General features: G+C 37.0%; 1 protein-coding gene across 11 annotated transcripts in view; it reads left to right on the top strand.

Annotated features, from left to right (window-relative positions):
• The window catches only part of LINGO2 (leucine rich repeat and Ig domain containing 2), a 1,279,451-nt gene that overhangs the window by 919,601 nt on the left and 337,524 nt on the right, over nucleotides 1-22,326 (top strand). For all 11 annotated transcript variants that reach the window (XR_013534666.1, XM_078370450.1, XM_078370421.1 and 8 more), the window contains one exon: nucleotides 8,964-9,122. The gene's annotated coding sequence lies outside the window, so the exon portion shown is untranslated. The remainder of the gene's footprint in view (nucleotides 1-8,963; nucleotides 9,123-22,326) is intronic.

Here is a 22,326-nt window from a genome sequence, read left to right as displayed (position 1 = left end):
CAGTGGTGGCATGAAGCAAGGGCTCAGAGGCAACAATAGACACAAACATAACAGGCACAGATTGTGAAAAGTTCAGAAGGTCAAAGGCTGGTAAATGAAAGCTGATTTACCAATAAAGTCAACTATTGCTATTTGCCAATCAAGATCACAAGCTAAGAGAATATGAAATTGTTCCTTGCTTAATGGTAGGAAAAGAGTAGCAATGTCATATTCTGACAACTGGACACAGTGCCCCTTACTGAGAAGAGAAGCTATTAAATCTGTGGTCTTCTGTATATATTTAGAGGGGTTATGAGACAGGTACATAGCACATAAAATACAGAAATAGCAAAAGATAAAGCCTACCTGTTAAATTAAGGCATGCAAAGGATGGATATTTTAAGTGATTTTTTTAATCATATTTTGGCCTTTGAAAGTTATTAGAATGTGACTGCAAGTTGCCAGGATAATAAACCTGTAGTGAATTAGCATAAGTGTTTAAAAAAATAAAAGAAAAGAAAAAACCCAAAGACATTATTAAATGTCTGTAGTTTCTGGCCATTCTCCTGCATTAGCCTTTAGCTGGAATGCTCTAGAAGTGAGCTTGGAAAAGTAGGGCTGTGGCTGATTTCTTTTCACGGGCTCCAGGCTCTTTAAGCCGCCTCTCTTTTTAATAGCCTGCCACCTGTTTCCACTCTTGGCCCGAGAGGAAGGAAGACCACAGGTGGCGGCAAGAGGCTAGAGAATGACCAGGTGGTAAAGTGCGTGTATATACGTGCAGAGGCAGGAGGCAAGAGGGTAACAGGCTGGGAGAAGACCACTTCCTGATCCTCCAGACCACCTACGCCCAGAGCCAACCCTGTAAGGTAAGGCACTGAAAATATACTGGGCTTTTTATTATTTTTACCACCCCCAAGCAGAGAGGCTCAGGGGAGGAGCAGACGCAGCACAGGGTCTGCTTGGAAATTTCCTAGCCAGAGTGTTTTTAAACATTTTATTAAAAAGCTAAACAAACATTTCTTACTGCTGCGTCTATCTTCTGAAGATGACAGCAGCTGGCAGAGCTTGTCCACCTCAGCCTAGTTAGCATTTAACACATGGCTATGGGAGAGCACCCCTCATTAGCGGGCTCCTCCCCACAGAGCTCTATACTGTAGGCTGCTCCACACTCCTCTGCCCACCTTAGGCTAGTAAAGTTCGGGTGTACATGGAATGTTTCTTTGCTCTTTCCCCAGGAGGCCAGGGAAACAAGGAATGGCTTGTCAACTGAGACATGCGAGGGGTGGCAGGGAAGGGCAGAAATGGGAAAAGCAGCAGCACAGCAAACAGCAGGCCGCTTTCTGGGCACAGTTACTAAGACACATGACCATGGTGAGCTGATTTTTAGGACTGGGCTGGAGCGGCCTGCAGCCACCCAGGGACTCAGTCTGTGTCTCTTGGCCTTCCCTCTGTCACCACAAACCCAGAAAGGGGAAACCTCCCCAGACCACCACTGACCAACTGGACACTCCATGGCATCTTAGCAACTCTCCTACCCCAGGCCTCTGTGGGCAGAAAGAAATCCACAGCTTTCTGGGATAAAACCCAGGAGGCAGCATGCAGCTTTCCTTTATACTCCAGGGAAACAGTAAAAAGGCAAGGCCAGAAATGCCGATGCTGGAAGTAGGAAGTAAGAACTAGCATATTAGAAAGACAATCATAATCAGCCACTTTCCTTCCATCCTGGAGGCACCCCTCCCACAGGGAAGTTTGTCAAGAAGCCATTACTGAGGACACGTTTACCCCATCATATAGATGTTCACTCACCTGGGATCTTATCCAAGAACCGTCCCTTGGGCGGCCTCCAATCTTCTCCAGGGGGATTGGAGGCGCTGTTGCCTGAATGAGGCCAACAAACACAGGTCTCTTTAAGGGTGGAGGAAAGGAGGGCAATAGCTTTTCTATTGGGGGAGGAAAAGAGTCCAGTCCGTCCTTATCCTTACTAGAAAAAGCCTCTTCCTTATTCCCCATAGAAGGGAATGAAGTGGGGAGAGAAATCTCCCCCTGTTGTTCTGGTTTCTGTTTTTTCTTCTCCTTTAAATCCCCTGAATTCCCTTCAGGTGGAGAAGAGGGGTGGTTTGACTCACCACAATCTGGTAGATAAACCTCTTTATCTACAATGCAGAGCATATTAGTGCCCAGGTGGTCAAAATAGTAACACTAGGAAAATGACCTTGCTCATATCCTCTTTTCAGGCAGTGACCTACCTGCTCCCATAGCTCTAGATCTAAGCTTCCTTAATCAGGAAATGAAGGGCATTCCTCCCAAATTAAGAGCATAAGCTTGTGTAGCGCTCCAGGCCCTACAGTGCACTGGATAGACTTAAGTAGCTGTTGCACTGTTTTAAAAAATACTTTCTGCTCTTTGGTCATTTCTCGACCCGTGATAACCTAAACGCTGATATTTTACACATGCATCCCATCCTTCTGATGGGAGTCAGGACTGTCCCTTACCAGGATGCCCCCAAAATTGATGAGCTCTCCTTCTTCACGCATAACTTCAAGGCCACCACGTCGGGGACACCACTTGCAGAGCTCATAAATTGCAGTGAATGCCGAGAATGAAGTACTCAGACAATTCCAGCTGAGTGGGGCTGGGGGTAGCTCTTCTAAGAGAGTCCACCCCAGCATCCATCCACCAAGTATTTATTGACAGGGCTTGTATTAACTACAAACATCCACTAGATGGTCATTTGAGGTGGGTTGCTGAAGTACCTGTGACCTTGTAAACATTCAAACCGCATTCTCAGAAGGCTGTTTTCACCATACACTCCACTCCCTGGGCTGTTTTCAGGGTCAAGGAATTTGATTCCCGTGCACAGATGATATACACACAGTGTGTCAATATTTTTTTATGCCCCTACCTCAAATGCCATGTACATAAGTTTGCATATACTGCCATGCACCCCCCACATTATTCTGGAAGAGTGGTTCTTAAACATTAATTTGTCTAAGTGTAATCTAGGCAAGCGTCATCTTCAGAATCTCCAGTCTCACTCTAGACATGATGATTCATTAATTCTGGGACATTGCCCAGGGACCCATATTATTAATAACACTCTCATAATTTTGTTGAGCTAATTCAGAAGGTGTTTCTCCCCCACTAGAAAGGCCTTCCAAGGAGAAGTTTGTGTGTGTGCTGTTGTTTTTTAACCTGTCAGGGATTCTGCCAAAGGCAGTGGAATGGGACCTATACTGTATCTAGAAAGCAGTGGGTGGTGACCCTTTAAAGGTTACAAAGGATAATCTCAAACTGGTGGCCAGTGACCAAAACCAATGCAAAAAATGTGTTTTCTGGCAAAACAGTGTTTCAAATGTTGTTTTTAATATCCTTAGGCTAAGCTTTCTCCTGCTCACCGTTGGTGGCTCTTTAGCTCCTTTGCAAAGTCGCTGTATTCACATATAAGAGACACACACGTGACCCTGAGGCATTCCAGCTTATGCGTTTTGATAACATAAAAGATCTATCTCTACGTCATAGAAAACTCAGAGTATGTGAGGTACTTGGAAACTGCCTGATAATTATATTTTGTTTATGAGTTCTAAGTAGACCAGGCCAAGCCAAGCCAATCGGGATCAATTTATGAACTATTTTCTACTCAAAGCTGACATGTTCTGACATGTTCAATGTAGGTTGGACTTCTACTCTTCTTTAGTAATAAGCTGGTTTACTTCTCTATTCGTACTACTAGACTATGAGCAATACCTTGGCAGGAACTAGGTATCTTGTCTTACCCTCTGAGCCTAGCATACTGCATAGAACTTAATACATTTATAACTATTTGTTGAAATGAAGAAGGTGAACAGGAAGGGAAAGGAGGATAGAAGGGAGGAAGGAAAAAAAGGAAGAAAGAAGAAAGCAGGCCAGGGGAAGGGGGAAAACAGGAAAGGAAGGAAAAAGGACAGAGGCAAGTTTTCACCTGTGGAAAATGTGGGAATGTGACAAATGGATGCCTAATTTGAAGAAAATGAAAAGAATATGGCCTGTTTTAATTGATAAAATTCCTAGATAATTCAAAATTAGGCATCTTTGAGCGAAGACAAAAACATGGGGAATTGTGTTTGAGTATCAAGCACTCAGTTCTCAGTGATTGATAGCATTAGTTTAGATCTTGCTTTATGTAGCTTGAAGGGCTTCCTGCTGGGTTCTGAAATGAAAATAATATCAAATGAGTATTTTACAAGATGATTTCCAGCTTGTGATTAATAATAATGTAGCTACTCATGCAAAGTGGTCATCAGCAAAACACCGATGTGCTATTCGCACTTTAATCACAGGCTTCGTCACAGTCTATCAACACAGTCTCCTCTTTGTGTCTACGTTTTGTTTTCTTCGATTAGAAAAATGAGAGAAAGATGATCTGTTGCTTTCAAAATTAAATTCATTTAAAACTGTATTGCAAAATCCTGTTAATTTGTTTGTTGGCTTTGTAATCTTTATGAAATAAAACCTACCGGAAACATCATTTTTTTAATCAAGTGAATTGGAAATCTATAAGTTGTTTGGACATCAGGTTGAGTAAGCTGGGTAAGAAAGGGGTATATTGGAAAGACAGGAGCATTGTGGGTTTAAATGCTCATGCCGCCCCTATTGAGATCTGAGTGGCCTCTGATATGTCACATTACTTCCCTGGGACTAAGCTTTTCATCTATAAATTGAGTGAATCTTTCAAATTCAGACTCTAGGAACTTATTAATTGACAGTACAGCACTATCAATTAACAGTTCTTCAAAGGTTCTATCTCCTTGAGTCAGTAACTTAAACTTTTTGATTCTTCTTTTAATCACCGTAAAGTAGGTATTATTATAGTACAAATTTCCCACAGTTTGGGAGACAATTAAAAATAAAATACATATAAAATAGATAGCAACAATATTTACAAGTATTAGTGCTGGTTGTTGATGACCTCTGCCTGCTGATATGTAATTTTTGATCTTTTCATCAGATTAAATGAATAAAAAGGAATTTGGAAGCAATAATTTTGTGAATAAAAAATGGCCAAACCTACCATTTCCCTAAAATTAGTGACAGAAAAGGCTAAATTTGACATTTCTACGGCAGAAAGTCTTGTAACTTTGATTATTGATAATCTACCTGTTTGCACATTCTTGATTATTATATTCTGTGTTAGCATGGGAAAATGAGTGACAGACAAAAAGCTCACAAAATGTACCGAGACCAAGCAATCATTTAACAAATACACTGAACTCACTAAATGCTGAGTACTCTTCCAGTTCTGTTGGCCACCTAGAGGGCTATGCAACTTGTCTCCATGGGGAAGATGAAACGCATCACTGAGATAACGTATAAAAAGCAACATGTCAACAAGTGCAAATCGATAGCCTATAAAATGAGTGCCTAAGTGCTGAGGGGATCCTTTGGAAAGCTTTCTTCAAAGCAGTAAGATAAACTAAAAGTAGTCGTGGTGTTCACAAGGAAAGACGAAAAATACAAAAATTCAATCACAGAGCGCCAAGGGCCAGACCAACACACAGGAAAACAGAGTTTGTACACATTAGAATTTCTTCTCCTTTTTTTTTCCAAATTTTGTTTTGGTCTTGTTTTAAATTAAGGTACAACAGTGATTTATCAATCACTTCTGTATACCATGTCCCTATCTTGAACCTCTTTGCACATTGTCAAAAATTCATTTTAGAACATTTAAATCATTATTGAGGGATAATTTACATACAAGAAAATACATTCAGAATCCATTTTTAAAAGAATAAGTTTCTCAAAAAATGATGAAAGCATTAAAGAAAATAGCTTGTTTTCATATTATACATCCCAGTAACAGCAGAGTTTCAAAACAAAATAATTAAATTCTTTGAAAATCACATAGGCAGGTGTTGAACAATGAGAACACATGGACACAGGGAGGGAAGCACTACACACTGGGGTCTGTTGGAGGGAATAGGGGAGGGACAGCAGCGGGTGGAGAGTTGGGGAGAGATAGCATGGGGAGAAATGCCAGATATAGGTGAGGGGGAGGAAGGCAGCAAAACACACTGCCACGTGTGTACCTATGCAACTATCTTGCATGTTCTTCACATGTACCCCAAAACCTAAAATGCAATAAAAAATTTAAAAAAATATATTGATTTTAGTAAAAAACATCACTTACTATCTAAGAGTATTTTAAATAATTGTCCTTTTGTTTTCATTGTATTTTCATTTAATAACATATTTGGAGAGAGATGAGTGAAAAATTGTTTAAAGCATGTTTTTTCATAATGAAAGTTGATGTTAGGATACAGTTTCAAACCAATGTCATGGAATTGGTACTTCTTATGACCCCTGATAGACTTCTCTTCCAGGAGAATACATGCATTTAATTTTATATATCCTTTTAGAGAAAACAAATTTACACAATTTTTGTATGATTATTCAAACAACTTGTACAAAACAGTTGGATCTCCCCCCCACCCCCCACAACACGCACAAAAGTCTGTTAACTTGGATGTGATGCAGAGCACACAGGATTGTATTACAATTCCTTAAACACAGGAGCTGGAAGGCAGTGCTTATGTTTGATGCCATAGATGTTATTGTACTATCAAAACCTAATTGGTTGGATTAATTGATTCATTTTTAACTCAGCTACATGAGGTTATGGAAGAAGAGATAAGAGTTACACAAATCTATCACATGCAATAACAACCTCACAGGCATTAGCTATGTGAATTGATCCTTCTATATTGTAGATTTTTCCCTCAGCCTATAGTACTTCAGTCACTGACTGACAAGCTTCGTGAATTTCCCTGCTCTGGTCACACAGCAGATTGTTTATAAGGTAAAGCTAATTATCTTGATTGGATGTAATGTTGCTGCCTTTCTTGGATACAAGAACATGTTAAATCAGAATAGAATAGGTGGTAATCTTTTCATGAAGAGAATACAGTCTTCTTGCTTCGTACCTGTAGTACCAAATCCCATGCCTGGCACAACAGAGATACTCAAATAAAATCCGTGAAATGAATAACAGGGCTAATGAATAAACAGATGAACAAAGGTCAGTGAAAATCATGACTGCTGAAAAGAAAATACACAAGACTTACCCCTTCTGAGGAGGGATCAATAGCATCATTTCTGTTTAATAAAATAAAGCCATTTTATAAAGCAAGTAGCTATACTGACTTATTTTCACTTTTAAAATAGAAAGTGGCAGAACCAAAGTATGAGAAGTGGCACTAAGTCACAGATGAGTGCTTCCAAAGCAAGTAGCTTTAAAAAATTTCTCACTTCAAAGCCAGTTTGGAAGCTTAGAAATTATGGTTATAAACTCTTCCCTGTCATCTGGTCCAGTAGTATACGGCTTCTTTTAATATCCTTCATGGCTGCCAAAGGACCAAAAAAGCTTTACCACTCATGAAAACAGGTTTGTTTATAAGATAAGTGATAGGATAGTTTCCAGAAGATCTTCAAAGAAAATAGGAAGTAGAAAAGATTTTGGCATGAATAAAAACAATTTGCATCTGGAAGGTAATAGGTTAATAAGTAACTTGGATCAACAAATACAAAAATTTTAGATGTGTGTGCGTTGAGTGGGTGTGGATACTTACAGGTATCTGATAGCATCAGCATAACACTCCTGTTTTGAATTGCAGTATGGTCGTTTAGTGTGTCATATATACATCTCTTTGTTTAAGGATTGGTTTTGAAGTGCTACTTTCTAGTCCAAGGCATGTGTTCAACTTGAACCCTTTGTCATCTTGGTATTCTAGCTGAAATGGCATAATAGGATATCATACTGTTGTGCCTTTTAACAAAGTCTCCACACTGACTTCTGGGAATACATAAACTCTAATCACAGGTGGATGAGGATTTATTATTTTGTTGCTTGTTAAAATCAGTTTTTGCACCTGTGTCCACGAATCTTCAGAACATAGTTATTCACAAGTCTCCCTACAGACTTAAAATAACCTTTAAGCCTTTTCTGTGCACTACTTAGAAAATAATAGTAATATATTTGTTTTTGTATATGTATTACTAAATACAGTTGTTACAGTTATAAAACAATCTAATAGTTTTAAAAGCTACCCTGGGAAAACCAACGAGCAATTCTATTCATTAGTATCATCCTAATCTTCTATTGAAGTGTTTCTTATGCATCAGGTAACAGTCCAATAAAGGTTACTGATTACACATAGGTTTTTCTCTGTATAAATGAAAGTCAAGCATGCTAATTGAGTTTAAACGCCATATTTGCTCATGGGTGTAAACAACTGAATCATTAAATATGTGGTACATTGCCCTCAAATTAGCTGTCTAATGACTTTCTTGGGTCTGGTCATTCCTTTGTGTACAGACTCTGGCTACAATGCATTTAAATTGGTCACTGTCTTATAGTCTGTATGTTGATATCAATAATGGTGGCTGATGAATTTACACCTTACATATGTCCCTCAAAGTTGTTTCTCACAGATTATCCTAGAGAGGTGACCCAGTATTTATATCAGGAATATTGACATTGGCTGGAGCTTTGGAAGTTGCAAAGGAAATTTTCCTTGACCCACAATCTTGTGGATTTTGCTCTAACTGCTGACAGGTTTTGCCCTGTTGCATCTCATTGCCCAGCTAGCTTGGGGTATTCTGGGTAAAGTCAGAAAAATGCTCTGAGTATTCCAACTGGTCATCTACCTGAAGGAGAGGTGGTATATACTATAGCATGTGTAAGTTTTAATATCAGTAACATTCATGAATAAGTGATGGCTTGAGTAGATCAATAACAACATGAAGAGGAACATACTCTTTGCAAAAACACCTCCTGTAGCACATAAACTTCAGTCTTCCAGTTTTAATGTTTATCAGCATCTTGAGAGGCATTTATAGCCCCTCACACACTCCTTTATGATTCCCTTATTGATTAAGTTGTGATGCCTCCTGGACCTAGGACACGGTTCACTATTTTTCAATTAAAATGGAGAAATGTCTTCTTGTTGCAGGTTCTTTTCAAGCAGTTGGCTTGTGGGACTCTGAGAGATGCTGCTGCCCATGACGTGTTGGAATTATCATGATCAACTACTCAGCTTGGATTTCACCCAGCGGCCAAGAGCTTTGTGTGGGAGACAGCAAGGGTTGGATTTTTAAAAAGAGTAAACCAGGTAAGGTTCAAGAATGACATCTGATCATTTATCACTTGCTCTAAGGACTTTAGTGTGCTGCCAAGGTATATGAATAATGTATAGCTTTTCTATTTGTTTTCTAAGTCCACTGAGCAGGTTGTTAAAGAATGGGGATCCCTTGGATTTAGGAGAATGCATATAGTAATAATTGAGTCCCTTTACTCTCAAGAGGAGAAAGGAGCTATTTTAAGATACACATAATGCTGGCATATGAATACTATAAAGGCCACTACTATAAAGGTTTCCTCTTTAATTATTCTCAACTCTAATGGCATAAGCAGTTGTACTTCTGAAGGTGCAGTAAAAAAAGTGATGGCGTTAAGCATTTATATTTTACACAATATAGAAGTGAATATCATTTTATGGCACATGATCTTATAAATATGCTTCAAAGATACTCCAATTTTCTGAAGATTATACCATTGTTCTGCCTTTTATTTCTTTGAACGTATTTATCATTCTAAGTCTATTCACCTGTTATTTAAGATGGCAATACAGTGACATACTCTATTATTTTGGCTCTGAGGATTTAAAATATTGCACTCTTACTCAAGTACTCTTTTATCTACTTTTTCTATTACATCCTGGAAACTCTTCTCAACTATTATCCATATTTTGGTCAGATCTTCTTATCTTTCTCTTTAACTCTCTTCCTACCCTAAAACATAAATTTGTTATTAATAATTCTTCAGGTAATTACCTGAAGAAACTACAATCTATTCTTGTCTTCTAAGACCATCAAAACTTTCACAGTTTCTTTGAATTTTATGCATTGCAAAGCAAGATTATCCTTAAGTTCAAGTATAGAAACAGAAAAAAGCTACATAAAATCTCTATTTAGAAGCAATGAATGGAGATTATTCTATGTCACTAATGCTTGAGCACTTTAAACTTTTGAAAAATACAGCTCTTGTACTTTCTGAAAATAAAGTAAATGAAATTCAGTCAGTAAATTATATCCTGACATAATTAAGTGGATATAAAGGCTTCTGAAGTGTTTAAAAACAATCTTTTAAAATTTAATAAACATAAACTTTCAATTCATTAATGACTTACTTGCATATACAATTTCATGAGAGTATAAAACCCAAATAGCTACAAATTTAAAAATTTTTTGAAATGGTGTAGATTACCAATCTCATGGCAGAAATGTTTATTTGATTAACTGTGCTGGTGAATAATGTTTTTGTTCTGTTTAGTGGCAAAGTGGATTACTCACATTTAGAAGCGTTCTGACAGTCTATAAATAAAAGAGACATCAAAATGTGGGATACATTAGAAGAAAGTTCAACCTGTAATTCTATGCTTCATAGCATTAGCATCTAACACATAATTGTAGCAAAAATACTTTGAGATAGACTTCCATAGTCTTAAACCTTTAAGTGTTAGAATTAATCCTAATTATTTCAATATTTACAACAAAATTGGATTACATGTCAAAACCTCAGAGTTAGAAAGAAAAACTTTTTAAAAGGGAGATAAAATTAAGGCTGTTTTGAAGGTGAATAATCATAAGGTTATGCAGGTAATAATTACCTTGTTGCAAAAGCTCTTCTGTTTGTGAGATGTGCACTTTCTTTAGAATACTTTATCTTTGTGAACTGTATAATTCATTAGTATGGGGAAAATGGACACATAATTTTGATCCAAGTATTATACCACGAAACTTCTCTTCACATAGCCCTTCCAAATGAATCCTGCTGATCAGCATGTACATGGATAGCCCATTCTACTTTTCTGTATACAAACATAGGATTTCGAAGTGTCCTCTGGAATATAAAAGATTTGACAGTGAATTAACATGTTTTCCCACTTAAAGATGAAATTTGTTTTGAAGTGAACATAAATTTTATATATTATGGTTTTATAGTTTACATTAGTTAGAAATTTATTTGTGTTCTCTGTTGTATGAATGGCAGTTACATTATTTTATGATGATGTATGTTAGCTTTTCCATAAAGTAAAAAGGGTGTCAAGGTGTCCTAATTCTGTTTCTCAGAAGTTTATAACAAAGCTATAAATATTTGTACTGTTACTAAGCTTAGAAGCAATTTTTCTTTCTTAAAGCATTTTTAAGGTAAAGATTTGCCAAGCTTAGGATTATATTACTCTGCTCATACAAAGAAACAATACTAAGCTATAAAGGCAGGCTATAAAACATGAGATCTCTGAAAACATTTCTGATAATAGTATGCCCCATATAATGGGCTATGCCTTCCCCAAGGTGATTCATGAAAAACATTTAAATAGCACCTGTGTATGTAATACATCCCTTGCTCTGTTCAGAGACCAATGGGCATTCTCACTTGTGCAACTCTTCACATTCTGAAATAAAATCTTGAGAATTTAGTGAGGTAGCTGATTCCCTCATCAAAAATCTCATGTGAATCTTAAATACCTTCTGGCTGCATCTTTATTTAACCTTTAAACACGTTTTAAAAGCCTAACACATGCAAAACAGTATGTGGCCAGAAACAAATTAGCAACCTCACTGCCCTGTCCTCAAGTAGTTCACACCTACCACCCCACCCCCAGAAAAAACAAAGAAAACACACACACACAAGCCATAGGTACAGACACATGAACAGCTGTTTCAGGACAAACGAATTGAGAGCTTTAATAACATATTCCAAGCAAAATTATCCAGAAATTCAGATGAAGGACTGTTAAAACTGAGGAATATTAAAAAGCGTGAAGCTTAAGAGGCATTTCAGCTGCACTGCAACCAAGTGGAGGGCGTTTTAATTGATGGAAAACCGGTATGAAGGTATTTGAGGCTCTGAGCACAGTCTGACAAAGTCACCATGAGGTAAAAATAAATGTTATGTTTGAGGAGTGGAAAGCATGAAACTGGAATATAGGGGGAGACACAAGAAGTGGCTGGACATATCGGTCGTGGATGGACTGTGGTGCTTTTGCATGCACAGCTATGGTGCTATTAAATATGAAAATGAAGCCATTTATATATATATATATATTTTAATTATTCTGGCAGAGGTGGGTTGGAAGCAGGGAAGATAAGTACAGAAAGAAATGATAAGCTGAGAGTGCTCAGCTCCATGAGTGCAGAAATATGTGATTTCTAACCTATTGTATCTCTCGTGGTGCCTGGTATACTTGTCCTTCACGGATTCTGTTATTCTCTGTTAAATGCTGACTACATAAACATCTTCCAATGAAAATGAACATATTTCTACATTTGCAACTTTTTCCTTTATAAAACTGACTTAAAAATCCTTAGTATAAAGGATGAAAAGAGTTTGTGTATTTTTTATCACAGTAGTGCACATATACACATGAGTGCATTCTCTCTCTCTCTCTGTCTCTCTCTCTCTCTCTCTCAGTGTACGCTTGAAATTAAACCTCAGATCCTGCGTCTGAAATTTATGCTTCAATTAAGATGGGGGCAGCTGCTACCCTACTTTATTTCCCTTTTGAGACTTTTTTTTTCTCTGGCTCTATCCTTCCCTTCATCATTTTATCATCACATCAATCACTGTATTTCCTCCTCAGGAACACAGCATGCATCGCAGGCACATTTTTATGGCTAGAAAGCAAACCTTGCTTACTTACCACATACTGCTTACATAAACCTAATTAAGTAATTCTGCTGAATGTATCACATCCTTTCATTGCAGTGCATGTGTGGTCAAAATAATAGGGGCACTTTAAGGATAGAGAAAATAACTGGAGAAAGGAGCCTAAAGAAGACACAAAACACAAAAAAAGTGAACGTCAGTTCAGCTTTTTTTTGATACAATCCTCTAATGAGCTGGGGCAAATTAACACCTCTGATAAAGGAATCTCCCAACTCACAGCATCATTTTTATTTCAGTTATTTTACTGAAAATTACCATTGTTTTACAGATACTTAGTAGTACATCGGATTCAGTATATTTTGTATGATTGAGTGAGGTATTTTCATAGAAATTCTCTTACAGTCTGAAAATAATCCAAGAACTTCTTTCTAAGTGTGCAGACTTGGGGAAATGTGACATTATTCACTAAAATGTAATATGCTTGAAGTAAAGGCCTTTGTCTTTATTCCTTAAGACTTAACCCCAGGGCCTCCATACAAAGTCATATCTGGTAACTGACTGACAGAATGAATATCAAAACTTGTACTAACATCACAGTTCTATATATATATATATTTTAACTTTTAAGTTCAGGTGCACAAGTGCAGGTTTCTTACACAGGTAAACTTGTGTCATGGGGGATGTTGTTCAGATTATTTCATCACCCAGGTGTTAAGCCTAGTACCAGTAGGTTGCTTTTCCCAATTCTCTCCCTCGTCTCACCCCATCACACTCTGAAAGGTCCTATTGTGTGTTGTTCCCCTCTATGTGACCATGTGTTCTCATCATTAAGCTCCCACTTATACATGAGAACATAAGGTATATGGTTTTCTGTTGCTGTGTTAGTTTGCTAAGGATAATGGGCTCCAGCTTCATTCATGTCCCTGCAAAGAACATGATCTCTTCGTTTTTTTTATGGCTGCATAGTATTCCATGGTATGTATGTACTACATTTTCTTTATTCAGTCTATTATTGATGGACATTTAGGTTGATTCCATGTCTTTCCTATTTGGAATAGTGCTACAAGGATCGTATGTGTGCATGTGTCTTTATAATGGAATGATTTATATTTCTTTGAGCATATACCCAATGATGAGATTGCTGGGTTGAATGGTATTTCTGTCTTAAGGTCTTTGAGAAATTTCCACACTGTCTCCTGCAATGGCTAAACTTATTTAAACTTCCATCAACAGTGTATAAGCATTCTTTTTTCTCCACAACATTGCTAGCATCTGTTATATTTTTTACTTCATAGTAGCCATTCTGACTGGTCACAGTTCTATATTTTTAACAGAAGGAGTCATATCTCTCTCTTGTTGGTGGGACCAGTTGGTAAATAACACATTCTGTCCATTGTCAGATAAGGCTACTTTATTTTTTCATGATTAACTGAACTGCCATTATTTAGTGATAGATATTTTTAAATCACAAAATGACATATAATAGTACCCCTTTAATACATAATAGTATAGAGGATTCTATCTAAAATAAAGGAACAAGAAAAAACACTTATTATCTTGTGGCCGTTATGGATCAAGTATGGTCTTTTCCACAAACTTTCACAAACTTTGAATTTTTATTTAATAAGGTCTCTATATTATGAAGGTCTCATATACTTGTGAGAAAGAACTAGGGTTTGCCATTCTCTGTAGATGTATGACTGGATAGAATTTATTAGAATGCTGCCATCCCAGCAAGCTACCCTTTTCTTCTTTGAGGAGGCGATGTATAATAAATTGTGATTGACCTATAAACTATCAACTTTATAGATATTATTGACTTTAAGTAAGGTCTGAGTTTGAATCATAGCTCTGACACAAATTAATGATCTTGGGCTATGTATCCTTTTAGAGTTTTGATTTTCAATCAGTAATCTGAAGATACTAATAGTGACCCAATGGGACAATTGTAAGGATTAAATGAGATCATTGATGTCAAATACTCAGCCAAGAATCTGATACATTATAAATAAGTTACTGTGATGATGAAGTCAGTGATGATAATGATGTGAATTTTATATATATATATATATTAGGTCTACCTAGAAGTTCATTTGTTTAAAGCCAAATGTCACAGTATTTTGACCTTGGTCTCCAGAAATAAGTGAGACAATTCAAGGCCAGTGCTTAGCAGAATACCTGACACTCCATAAACACTCAATAAGTATTTTATTGTGGTAGCAGTTACTATTCACTTTTATAAACATTTTTCTTCTTCAGGTTCTTTGAAGATGTCTTGGTCTAATCCATTTCTATCAACAACTTCCATCTTACAATAGCCATTCTATGATTTATGGTCAGGGTTTTTACTTTGAGGTAATGCTTTCCTTAATAATCTAATACAGTTCATATTATACTCAGATTGGTGCCTTGAGGTAAATAGCATTTTCTTTACAACTATAGATTACCAGAATGGTTTTTCTATCAAATTATGGTTTTTTGGATCATAAAACACATTAAAAGCAACTAAATGAAATGTTAACATATATTTTTACAGTAGCACAAATCATCCTTCTCTGTTGACATACTTCTCTAGTTTGGAAATTCTATAAGGGTACTTCAAGGTAGTAACTTTCTTTGGGAATCCCTGACATTAATCTAGTAGTATCTATAATTATGCCTTTAACCTTTTTTTTAATTACATGTATTTTATTAAAAAGACCGTCATTAATTTTGAAATGAAAAGTTAGAGTTAAAACTGTATTTAACATGATAAAATACTTAAGAAATAACTGCCAGCTTTCATCTGCAACATGCCATCTGAAACCATATTAGAAGAAATGGGATAAACAAGACAATCCCAAGAGTTTCTGGCTAATGCTTTATAAACTATTGGTTTTGAGTGGATCCAGTCTTCTCAGTGAATTCAGAATCTAAATCACAAGCTTAAGTGTAAGGGAAGAGAGTGTAGACGGAAATCTACAGTGGGAGGAAGTGAATTCACCCAACATCAGCAAAGTGGGCATCTGCAACAAAGGAGGACTGGAAAGTCTCTCATCTTCTCTCAGCAGCTCACTTTTCCCCTCAGTGAGGTGCAGAGGAAGCAGATCTTGAAAGGCAAAGAGATTCAGGGATGCACTGTGGTTTGGAAAGTAGCACTGATACAATAGACTATGGAGTTGACTGAAAGCCAAGCAGAGTCATGACAGGGGCTAACAATTTGACAGAATATATGCAGGGATTTCAACTGAGTGGTTAGGAAGTCCCTGAGTGAGCAAATGGAACATTTCATTATAAAGGATTTAGTCAGTCTAAGGATGAGGTTTAGCATGATATTAACATATTGCTGAAGACAATCTTTATAAAATCTCTTCTGCAGAAATAGGTAAGGAAAAGTAACCAGTACCTGTATACATCATGTGCCTTTCTATTAAATCTAACATGACAGGAACAAGAAAATAATAACTACCCTAAATTAAATAGTAGGTTCAATACATGTCTTTTATACAAAGGTATATGTACTCTGAAATGTAGACATGGTTATAAACATATTCAGGATGAAGAAGCTGAGACGTAGAAAGGAATGTAGTTTACCAGCTCACACAGCTAATACATGTGGGAGTGAGTTTTTCTCCCAAGATGTACTCTTTGTAAAATCTATAAGTTTTCCATTGTATTAATCTGGTTTTTATTTTCTAAAATAAATCAGTATACCATTATACATGTGCTGTTTGCTCTACTATAAAATACATTTCTATGATATTGTGTAATTTACTTTTTTTTCTGTTTATTTTGCTTTTCCATGAATTTGAAAGCAGCTTTAGACTTAAAATCCTTTGGCTAGCCATGGTGGCTCATGCCTGTAATCCCAACACTTTAGGAGGCTGAAGCAGGTGGATCACCTGAAGTTGGGAGTTTGAGACCAGCCTGATCAACATGGACAAACTTTGTCTCAACTAAAAATACAAAAAATTAGCCAGGTATGGTTGTGCATGCCTGTAATCCCAGCTAGTCAGGATGCTGAGGCAGGAGAATCACTTGAACCCAGGAAGCGAAGTTTGTGCTGAACCGAGATGGTACCATTACACTCCTGCCTGAGCAACAAGAGTGAAACTCCAACTCAAAGAAAGAAAAAGGCTTAAAATCCATAGTATTTTTTTTATGGAAGCCCCATTCGTACTAGTGCTATTATAGGCCTCATTCTAAACTAGTGTTTGCTGATGATAATGTCACAGGCATCTGGTTTTCCTTTTCATCAAAGAACAAAACACTTACCGACACACTTCATATGTAATTCCTGGCATACATACTCTGTATGTAAATGTATATACCCATGACTTATTGAGTAATTATATAAAGGGCCAATTTAAAAGTTATTTGAATAGTACTTCATTGTTCATCTAAATCAGATTTTTTTCCTGTAAGTACCAGAGTGATAGAATGGATTCTTTTCTAACTTGTGTTCTGTGGACCACTGGTCTGGAGGTATGTGTTCCATCTACAAAGGGCTTCCTAGCCAAATACATTTTGCAGGTCTGTTAATTTAGGATAAGTACTGTTTCTGAGCATGGACTCAAAGAGAAAGGGTTTAGGTTTGTCTGCCGCATGCTCACTCCTTTCTTGAATAATTTGAGGATTGTTGGTAATAAAAGGAAAGTGGTATTGTTATTTTTTTCATCCCAGCTCACAACTCTGGTGTTAAGAACAGTAGCCTTGACCAAATATATTCTTATTCCCTTTTCTCCCTCTGTTCTCTTCTTTCCTCTCTTCCCTCCTCTTTTCTTCCTCCCCAAAGTCCTTATTCTCTTTCCTCTCTCCTCTCCCCTACCTATGAACATGCTAACATTTTCTTCTTGGGATGTCCCTGTGTATAAACCTAAGCAGACATCACATCTTGTAGTATGTCTTCTTCAAAGATGATGTTGTCATCAATGAGCTTATACTTTTCTTTGTTTCCTTTTCTTTTATTAAAGCAAATTCTGGATCTGACTCTCTTCAGTAGCAGGGAAAATTCCTGCTAATGACCAGAGAGACATTGTAGTTTTAGGGCAATGTCAATAGATTCAATTCCTGTTACTGAAGAATTAGCTTTGACAGCACAATCTCAGTTTGACACTTTTGGTAGTACAATTTGAGACATTCAAAATGCAGCCTGATTGTTGAGGCAAAGCCAGTCAGTGTCAGGCTGCATCACTGACATCATCAAGCGGATTTTTACTGGGGTAAGCATCTTTTTTTGCATGGGCACAGGGCCACATGAAACAGTTTCAGTTTCTGTCTGCTTTAATTCCAGATATATTAAAGACAATATCTACTCTTAAATATTAGCATTACCAGGATGGGCATGGTGGCTCACACCTGTAATCCCAGCACTTTGGGAAGCCAAGGTGGGCAGATCACGATGTCAGTAGATCGAGACCATGCTGGCAAACAAGGGGAAACCCCCTATCTACTAAAAACACAAAAAATTAGCCAGGTGTGGTAGCATATGCCTGTAGTCCGAGCTACTTGGGAGGCTGAGGCAGGAGAATCACTTGAACCTGTGAGGCAGAGGTTGCAGTGAGCCGAGATCACTGCAACTCAGGCTGAGTGACAGAGTGAGACTCCATCTCAAAAAAAAAAATTAGCATTACCCTTGAGGAGTTTATGATGCCAATGACAAGCAAAGCCAACATGTGACATTATGCAAAGGAGAAAAAAAAAAAAGACAGCACTGTCCATGTCAGGAGCTTGAGTAGATAAGAATTACGGCAGTTTAAAGAGAAAGGTCATAGTGGACTGGAAGCTTCATGGAATCTATGAGGAAGGTGAAGTCAGAGTCTGGCCTCAAAAAAAGGGTGAGAATACAGAAGAGTAGGGAAGATGGGGTAGGACGTTTTGGCCAAACAATATGAGAGCAGAGGTTCAGGAGAAAAACCATATGTCTTGTTCAGGGGAAATTAAATAGATCCTTGGATTGTATGAAAGCAAGAACAAGGACAGAAAGATGTAACTGGGAAGAAGATTGTGGAATGCCTTTAAATTTCAGGGTAAAATTGCTGAATCTGAATTCTGAATCTATTCAATGGAAAGCCACTGAAATATTTGGTTATGAGAAAAATAAATGGAACACCGCATTTAAGGAAACCTAAACTAGACAAATCTAGGTTTTGTAACTTATTCATTTTAATCATGTATTAAATAAATGTGTCAATAGGGATTGAGTAAGACATAAGATTTGAGATAAAGGTCTGAATGAAGGGGGAACTAGTAAGGAATTAAGAACCACCCAGAAAAGAAGATTCACGAGCCAAATTTGGGAGGGCGGTAGCAAGAGTTGGGTAAGAGCTATGGGTTTCAACATTGCATCTGTTTATTGAATGGAAATTTATGTATATCACAGGAGCCATGGAGCTCTTCTGGACAAACCACCTTGAAGTTATAATCTATTTCAGTCTGCTTGATGTTAGCCAGTAAGCCAAAACAAGGACCCTTGGCTCTTACACCACAGATAGCATAGCAGTTCATTAAGGGTGACTGTATTGCAGTTGCTACTATGGGAAATTATGTTCTCAGATAGACTCCATGATAGAACTGAAGAAACCCTCAAGCCCATCCTTGCTGCTGTTGCTGCTGCTATACCTGAAGCTCAAGCATCAACACCTGAGCAGTCCACATGGACTTAGATTATCCATTAGTAGAAGCACTGATATACCACATCATTTATTTGGAACTGAAAATGTACTAAGTTTCATTGTTGGTCTTTATAATGATATCTTGCAAATTGTGATATCACTTTGCCAGATATCATTATTAACTTTGAGGAAATTCACAACTAACTTGGAGGAAAGTGAAGTATCATGTACCCTCACAAACTTGCCCTACCATCATCCGAAGTCTCTCCACCTGGGAACCTTCTCTCTCTCCCTCTCCCTCTCCCCCTCCAACCCCCTCTCTCCCCCCCCCACCTCTCTTGTCATATCTTACCATCACTACATACTTTTTGTTTCTGAAGTATCCTTTTCAATCTATTTTCTTCTTTCCAGCTCCAAAGTGACACCTATAGTTTGGGTCCTGTACTTTCTTACCTGCATTAATGCAATCGTCTTTTTTCTTTAAGAAAATGTTTTCCTGCAGTGCTCTTCTCGTAAGTCTCCATGACTTCAATTTTGTCTTCACCCTCTTAAAACCCACATGGAAAGCAAATCTCAACATATCATCACTAAACCCTTAGGGATAAAGCACTTATGTCTTAATGTACCATGGGAAATTCTTCATCAAACTTCTTTCTCTCAAGACTCACACCTCCTATGCCCGTGCCTTGCCTTTTGCCTCATTGTTATTCCACAACATTTGTCCTTTCATTCCCTGTATATCTGTTATATCTGTCCTTCCTGGCCCCTTGCACATGCTTCTGCTACATCTGTTCATCTCACTAGAATGTGAGTCCTCTAAGGGGGACCAGGTCTTATTCATCTTTGTGTTCCAAGAACATTTGATTCTCACAGAGCTGGCATGTATACACGAACATAGGCATTTTATTTTCAGTTATATCAAGAGTAAATCACGTAATTCTTTGTCAATTTTGATAACTGGAAATCAAACCCTACCCCTCTCTTTGCCTTTATTTAGCCAAAATGCCATTACAGGATGGGAGGAAAGAATGAGTTCTAGAAAATGAAGAAAAATGCTGTGGGCTGGCAAATATGATGTAAATTATCAGGATTAAAAACAAAAATTCTATCTTCAGCACTGGAAATATTGCAGATGATATTCAAATGTGATCAAAAATGTGACTTCATAAAAATAGTATTTATATGAGCAAAGTAGATTGAAAATTATTATTTAAAAGTTTTAAGAGTTTAAATATCTTTTCATGATTCTATGTTACTGGAATTAGCTAGGCTGTAAAATCAGTAAGTATTTACCACTGTACCCTACATGGATTAACATAATCAGTATCACATATATACCATCTGTGTCTAGGCCTATAATCTAAGTCCTAAGGAAAATTTAAAACTAACTTCTTACTATGTTAGATATCCTTGTAAATAAGTTTTTCCTACTTTTGCAACTGAAGGAGGAAAGTATAATAGTATCACAATGCTAAAAGAAAAATCCTGTGTAATAATTAAGGGGCAAGTGAGTAGTACATTCTGTCAGTTACTGAGAGTTACAGTACAAATATTGAAAATGATGTATATTGTGAATATACAAGAACTAAAAGTAAAATGTTTCATATAAATGTTTAGAGCTGGTTACTAGCAAATCTGAAGCACTGAAAGAGGCATCAAATAATTTCTTAGCCAAGAATTCCAACTTGAGAATTTCTGAAACACATACCTACTAGAAAGTCTCATATCCTATTCCTGAACATCTCCAGGGCATAGTTGATGCAAAATTGATTATCAACTCTGATTTCATATAAGCCAAAGAGCACATTTACTATAGTGCAGTACAGGGTCTAAGATAACTTATGTCACTTTTTATTTGAAAAATATTTTCTCCTGGCATGAACTTGCAGCAGAATAAAAATATACTTAACTAGCAGAAAGGTCAGTGTTTTCTCCATCTTATCTTTCATCAAATCGAATTCTTAAACCAGACCCTTCTGAAATACATGATTTGGAGACCTTCCAAAAAGAAAAACTGTCCTGAAAGAGATGGTAAACTACAGTTTGATCTCATTTGTTATAAATTCTGCACATCGTTCACTCATCATTTTCTCACTCTTGTGAGATATATATACCATAACTCATTCTAGTCAATATGATGCATTTAATACTGAAAGATTTGTATCTTGGAAATAAGTTGACTATTTTAAACTTTGGTCTCTAATGAATCAGAATGTACTTGCATTTAGTATCTTTCTACTTGCCAAGTCTAATCCAATTCCACCCAGGTGAGTCTGCGTCTGGCCTCTATGTCTGGCATGCTTTATGAGATTTAATCAGGGGCATGATTTAAGGAACTTCATGACTGGACATTGAAGTTTCCCCAATGTTTGTGTTATAAAAATCAATAGGAAATTCATCTTACCTTTACTGCATGGAATATTGTTTCCTGTTTTGAAACAGTTATAGGTTCAATCAAGCATTTCCACATACAGCAATCCAGTAACTAGGTTCAGAATATACTAAGAAGGCACTGAGTCTAGAATCAAGTATGTCACAAATCAGAATCACATAATGCCAGATTCTATTGAAGTGAATGCAAAATACCTGCCAGATTAGCCTTAGGACAGTGCAATTCAATCAGTAACAGTGTATTTGTGATGCCACCTCTCCTTGTATGAACTGCTGTCTGCCTCTCTGTTTCTCTTCCCCACTAGACTATAAGCATCATAAGTTCAGGCACTGTTAATATTTCCCCCTTACTGTAGCATTCTTAATTCCCAAAGCAGTGACTGGCAAATGGCAGATGTTGATAATTGAATTTTTAAATGCCTGGTACCTAATAGACCCTTTGTATGTATATGTTAATAAATAAATTATTGATAAATAATACGCATATGAATTTATTTAAATGGAAGTGGGTCTTAATAGTTGAGGCATTTAGTGGTTAAAATGATATGCATCTTCTTTATCCTTTTTATTACTTTAGAAATCAATTACACTGAAAATTCAAATTTGAATATTACATTAAAATATTGAAGTAGTTTCTTCGCTAGTATTCCCAAATTACAC

This window comes from Callithrix jacchus, chromosome 1, assembly GCF_049354715.1.
Source record: "Callithrix jacchus isolate 240 chromosome 1, calJac240_pri, whole genome shotgun sequence".
Taxonomy (NCBI): Eukaryota; Metazoa; Chordata; class Mammalia; order Primates; family Cebidae; genus Callithrix; species Callithrix jacchus.
This window is presented reverse-complemented; position numbering and strand designations above follow the sequence as displayed.